The sequence below is a fragment of the Adiantum capillus-veneris genome, chromosome 11 (assembly GCF_014529385.1).
Source record: "Adiantum capillus-veneris isolate H3 chromosome 11, ASM1452938v2, whole genome shotgun sequence".
Taxonomy (NCBI): domain Eukaryota; kingdom Viridiplantae; phylum Streptophyta; class Polypodiopsida; order Polypodiales; family Pteridaceae; genus Adiantum; species Adiantum capillus-veneris.
The window spans coordinates 25657103-25663958 of NC_140941.1; the positions used below are offsets into that span (position 1 = coordinate 25657103).

At 39.5% G+C, this 6856-nt stretch overlaps 1 long non-coding RNA gene across 1 annotated transcript; it reads right to left on the bottom strand.

The window, feature by feature from the left end:
- Positions 1 to 851: 851 nt before the first annotated feature.
- On the bottom strand, positions 852 to 5250 carry LOC147447015 (uncharacterized). The gene is made up of 4 exons (XR_015189707.1): positions 4989 to 5250; positions 3285 to 3358; positions 2401 to 3081; positions 852 to 976 (listed from the first exon to the last, which is right to left on the bottom strand). It is a non-coding gene; the product is annotated as an uncharacterized LOC147447015 (long non-coding RNA).
- Between the last annotated feature and the right edge of the window lie 1606 nt (positions 5251 to 6856).

Sequence of the window (6856 nt, forward strand, 5' to 3'; positions counted from 1 at the left end):
TTTTGGCTATAAGTTCATTTCGTAGGTGGATATATTGTTGATGCTAAGTGCGGCTCTTGCCCCATGCTATGTAGCCCTTGTCCGACCATGTTTCATGGCTAATATTTGAAAGGGATAAGCACCTCCCATGTTCACTACCTGGGTCGACATGTATGCCAAATGTGGTGTGCTTGAGGGCGGTCCTTTCACAAAATTTTACTGAGCAAGTTGTAGTGAGGTAGGCGTGCCATGTGTTGCTCATTGGTGATGAGAGAGAGAGAGAGAGAGAGAGATTCAAATTGGCAGCATCTGAGTCCAGTTGAATATTAAAAGTGAAAAGACCTCCAAAGCTTTTTAACCTCAGACGTGTTGGCTTTGAGTTCGACCTGCTTTGCTTTATCTTAACTCTGATCTTCCACCCCTACCCTCAAATCCCTAACCATGTAGTCATCACCTTGGGTCATGCGAGTCATGGGGGATTAGAAGCCAAGAATCCATTATCAAAAGGGAAAAAAGGCTGAGAAAAAAGGGGAGGCTGGAGCCCCACATCATCCGTGTGCAGTATAGCTGTTTTTACCATCGTTCATATTGCGTATGTGCGGTATGTATACACAGTAACTCCCATGAAAAGAACAAGAACAATTTGTTAGTATGCTGGCAGCTGTGTGAGAGTGTGTGTGTGTGTGTGTGTGTGTTTAAAAGCCCATCTCAAGCGAACTATACAATTGATTTGACACATCATTTACTCATATAAGAGTTCATATTTGAGATAAAAAATAAACCAAATAAAAAATTATAAAAGACATCATATACTTCCTTCATAAAAGAGCTCTACAAACCCATGTAATATGTATATAATTTTTTTCCATGTTAAACAGGCTCCTCGCGTGAAAGTGTATACATGACTTTTACTTGTTGATTCCATAACTTTCTATTATGTCTTAATGCTTTCTGCAACTGAAGGCTTGATTGCATTTTCAAGGAAGGAACCTGTTATCTGCTACCATCCAAGAAACAAGAACAAGAACACTATCAGTACTCTTGTAAATATTCACTTGGGGAAACAGGTGTCAATGACCCCTTCCCCTTGTTATTGGTGTCAAGAATTAAAACCATCTTAACAATTGTAGAGTATAATGCACATCATAAAAAGGTCAAGAGTACCAAATATAGTGAAAGAGAAACGAGAGTACCAAAGCTACCATGTCTATTTATACAAAATATACATAATAGAGAAGTAGACATATGAAAAAGAATGAGAGTACCAAAAGTTTCTTTTAATATAAAATAATTGAGCATTTTGCCACAGTCAAACACTATCCCTTACAAAGAAGAAAACAGAGAAGGTTGTCTTTTCACATCCAAAATCAAGATGCCAACTAAGAGCTTCATGCCAGAGAAAGTGTCGACCATATTCATCATAATGCCTCAATTGTTTTGCCATCGGAAGGCTAGAATTGTGTGTGTGTGTGTGTGTGTGTGTAGGAGAGATTCAAGCCTCATGTATCACAATTGCTCCACTTGTATAGCAATTCAAACCAATGTGGTGTGTGTAGAAGAGATTCAAGCCTCATGTATCACAATTGCTCCACTTGTATAGCAATTCAAACCAATGTCAGCTAGAGAGTGCATCTTCAGAGTCCGGATTCACATGTTGCATTCAAAGTCAACAATAGTGAGTGTGTGTGTGTGTGTGTGTGTGTGTGTGTGTGTGTGTGCGTGCGCACGCAAACCTAGTATTTTTTACGTGTTACAAAGAGATGCATTGTATAAATCATATGTAGACAAATACGAGAGATATTTGTCAGTTTTTTGTACAATCCCACATGTAATAATGTGTGAGCGTGTGTGTACAAAACCCCAACAAGTTTAGAATACCTTACTTTAGAGCATAACGTATATTCCAAATAACCAGGTAAGAGTATTAAGGATTAAAGATATATAATGCTATAGAGAGCTCTTAAAAACTTAATTATATTGGGTCGAAGGGATAGTGTGTGTGTGTGTGTGTGTGTGTGTTTGGGGGGGGGGGGGGGGGGGGCGGGGGGGGGGATCTGAGGATAGGATCCACAAGCAAGGACCACCAAGATAGACTCTTAGAAAGAACTTTTAAGATTTAGATTATGTTAGGTTTAAGAGATAATAACATTCTTGTCCATGAACATGTGTGTGTGTGTGTGTGTGGCCCTCCCCCAACCCGAGGATAGGATCCACATACAGGGAGGTAGGGCCCACCATGTGGCACCCTACCCCAACCATCATGTATAGAATGAACAACTATCCAGATTCTATTAAAGAAATTAAATAGTATTGTAAATTGTAAAAGGGGTACCATTTGGTAAAAGGGTGTCCATGTGGCATAAATATGAAAATTATCATCCAAGTATCTCATTAGAGTACAAGTAAGAGAAAAATTATTACCTTTGTTTGTGTAGATATGTTCATGAGACATACTGGGTCTATTCAAGCTCTATTAATTTATTAGCCATCAAGATTCCACACGAAAATTTCAAATCTAAAAGGGCGTCTCCATTCTCCTACTCCAGATGCACCGTTTGACGTCTGCTTGCTTCGCCACCAAGGCAGGTTGCCTCTACCTGGATGATTGCAGGTCTGCGCCGGCTTGAGCCTCGCGCCATTTCAACCTCATCTCGCCACCATCGTTAGCCCACGACATATGCTCGCTCAGATTGTCGCCCTGCTCAAATCCGGACTACGATGCGCGAGAGAGACCGACCAACCAACTCTTGTTGTGTGTGCTCGAGAGAGAAATATTTGGAGACCCGGACGACTCTGATCGCCATCCACTGCATCACACAATAGAGCACACACCAAAGCATTGGGGCAGAAATTCCATGTGTGATGCGCATTGACGTGTTTGCAAGAGCTGGACAGGGATGAAGCAGGGGTAGAGGGATGTCGCCTCGCCACACCCACACATTATATATGTGATTAGATGTGAAAATCTTTCTCTTTGTCTGGTATTACAGGACGAGCTTCTGTGGGCTGCCAGACAGCAGAGAACAAAATGTTTCAAAAACGGAGCTGTTCATATGGTCGAACATTCATTCAAGCAGTAGAGGCCTCCTCGACGTGCATCTCCTGTCCAGAAAAAATCGCCTCTCTCTCCACAAACATCCTGACACGTCTCTCTCTCTCTCTCTCTCTCTCTCTCTCTCACACACACACACACACACACACACACACACACGCATGCCATCCGCACCGTTTCTCTTCCTCTACGCATACCAGCATCTCCACAGATTCCTATTAAAACAAATGAAAAATAGATTGTAGGGACATACTGAGTCTATCATTTTCCTCCACTTCCAAAAATAATTAGAGAATATTTGAGACAAAAATAATTTCAATAATCAACCTGAAATACATTGTACATGATTAGTTGAAACAACAATAACAATGAATGTAAATAATGTTCTTACATATACCAAAGTAGGGATCTAGATCCCAAACCTATCCGGTTGGATTAGGTGGGCAATGCAAGAAAATCATCAAAGATCTTTGTAAAAGTGAGTCTAGATCAATTTTATAGTGCTAACCCAACCAAAGGTTAGCTGGGAAACAAAATGTGTGTGTTTATGTTTAGAAGCCCATCTCAAGGGAACTATACAATTGATCTGACACATCATTTACTCAAATAAGAGTTCATATTTGAGATAAAAAATAAACCAAATAAAAAATTATAAAAGACATCATATACTTCCTTAATAAAAGAGCTCTACAAACCCATGTAATATGTATATAATTTTTGGCCATGTTAAACAGGCTCCCCGCGTGAAAGTGTATACATGACTTTTACTTGTTAATTCCATAACTTTCTATTATGTCTTAATGTTTTTTGCAACTGAAGGCTTGATTGCATTTCCAAGGAAGGAACCTGTTACCTGCCACCATCCAAGAAACAAGAACAAGAACAAGAACACTATTAGTACTCTTGTAAATATTCACTTGGGAAAACGGGTGTCAATGACCCCTTCCCCTTGTTATTGGTGTCAATAATTACAACCATCTTAACAATTTGTAGAGTATAATGCACATCATAAAAAGGTCAAGAGTACCAAATATAGTGAAAGAGAAACGAGAGTACCAAAGCTACCTTGTCTATTTATACAAAATATACATAGTAGAGAAATAGACGTATGAAAAAGAATGAGAGTACCAAAAGTTTCTTTTTATATAAAATAATTGAGCATTTTTCCACAGTCAAACACTATCCCTTAGGAAGAAAAAAACAGAGAAGGTTGTCTTTTCACATCCAAAATCAAGATGCCAACTAAGAGCTTCATGCCAGAGAAAGTGTCAACCAGATTCATCATAATGCGTCAATTTTTTTGCAATCGAAAGGCTAGAATTGTGTGTGTGTGTGTGTGTGTGTGTGTGTGTATGTATATATATATATATATATATATAGAGGAGCGGGGGGGGGGGGGGTAGAAGAGATTCAAGCCTCATGTGTCACAATTGCTCCACTTTTATAGCAATTCAAACCAATATAAGCTAGAGAGTGCATCTTCAGATCCGAATTCACATGTTGCATTTGAAGTCAACAATAGTATGTGTGTGTGTATGTGTGTGTACCTGCGTGCGTGCGTGTGTGTGCGTGTGTGTGTGTGTGTGTGCACAAATGAGATGAGATGAGAGTTTACCATTAATTTATGAACCAAAGCATTAGGATTCAACGGTTCCTATACCTCATGGTCTTGTGAAGAAGAAGAGTTTGTTTCATAATAAATCCCAAGGCAAATGTTGGCATATGCTATGCCCAATGTACATTCACAAAAAAATTTAATATCAAGACGTCTATGCAAGCCACCTGAGTGAGGGTTTATTTGTGATCAGAAATAATGAACATTCGAACAATTTTGAAAACGTTTCTGCATCCTATATATTTATGGATCTTTCTGTGAATAATGGTGGGTCAATTCCAAAAATTGACAAATGAATGGTGCTAAAGACAAACCCATAAACCCATAAAACAAAATTATAACCTATTGTTGGTCGAAGCATAGTATGGCCATCACTGTGTTGGACGAAGCCACAATGCTTGGGAAGCTGGGAGGGATGAATATGCCTTTGGGCTATCATCTTGTAGTGCAACTCAGAATTGTTGGAATCGGTAGAAATGTCTGTACAATGCTATTCGAGTGGCCAAGGTCGTAATTCAAGTGTGAGTGGTTGTGTGGGAGTTGTAGCAGGTATCCAATCGTCAAGCTAGAATTGTGTGTGTGTGTGTGTGTGTGTGTGTGTGTGTGTGTGTGTGTGTGTGTGTGTGTGTGTGTGTGTGTGAGAGAGAGAGAGAGAGAGAGAGGGAGGGGGGGGGGGGGGGGGGGGGGGGGGGAGGGGGTGAGAGAGAGAGAGATAGAGAGAGAGAGAGAGAGAGAGAGAGAGAGAAAGAAAGAAAGTATCACAATAGCTTCAAATGCATGCAAGTGAATATATAAAGCTTCCATAAACTAATATGGTGAGGCCAATGCCAGCTGTATACATGTTCATGTTAAAAATTACGTGGAACTTCATGTGGCCACTTGCAACACCTCATTATATTTAATGCTTTCATTAACAGCCAAAGCTATAAAAAGTTGCATACCCATGTGAAATCTTAAATGAGGCCGTATTTGATTTGACAATGGCAACCTATCCTACCACCTCTTAGGCTTGAATAAACGCCAACGGAGAAAAAACCCATATTGGTTTTTGTTTCCACCATGAAGGTGTTCTTAATATCCGATTTTTAATATATGTGCAAACCTAGTATTTTTTACGTGTTACAAAGAGATGCATTGTATAAATCATATGTAGACAAATATGAGAGATATTTGTCAGCTTTTTGTACAATCCCACATGTAAGAATGTGTGAGCGTGTGTGTACAAAACCCCAACAAGTTTAGAATACCTTACTTTAGAGCATAACGTATATTCCAAATAACCAGGTAATAATATTAAGGACTAAAGATATATAATGCTATAGAGAGCTCTTAAAAACTCAATTATATTGGGTCGAAGGGATAGTATCTATGTGTGTGTGTGTGTGTGTGTGTGTGTGTGTGTGTGTGTGTGTGTGTGTGTGTGTGATCCAAGGATAGGATCCACAAGCAAGGCCCACCAAGATAGACTCTTACAAAGAAATTTTAAGATCTAGATTATGTTAAGTTGAAGAGACAATAACATTCATGTCCATGAACATGTGTGTGTGTGTGTGTGTGTGTGTGTGTGTGTACACGCATGCATGAGCAGATCCATTTTAGGTAAGCCAAGAGGCAATCCCAGATACTACTTGTATTAGAATAGGGAAATCAAATGATATAAGGGCCAAGAGCCAATCTGAGATACTGATGGTAATAGAATATGGAAAACTAATGAGATAAAGGCATGTGTGTGTGCGCACAAGTGATCTAGCAAGTTTGACCATGCCAAGTGTGTGTGTGTGTATCATCATCACTAATTCATATATATCTATGACTACAAGAGAGGCTGTCGGCATCCTTATTTCAGAGTGAGTTGCTTATGACTTCACCTAAGGCTTCAAGGCATGCAAATTCAAGTGGGACATTGATCACATCTAGATTTGGTAAGTCTCAAGTCTGTATTTGCGGAGTGTGTCAACATAGAAAAAGAAGCATTTATCAAAATTATTTCAAAGAAAACTACAAGAATATACCACTTCCAATTTTACTGAGAGTAGGTGCAGATGCACCTACCTATATGATGATAATTCCCTTGTCTGTACCCGATGAAGCATGAGGGTTTGACGATTTGCGTTCATTGAGAATGGTGTTCAGCTTTTGACTAGAGCAAGGTTGAACCACTAGATCATGTGTGCGTGTGAATGTGAAAATACGAGGAGAGACCAGCCTTC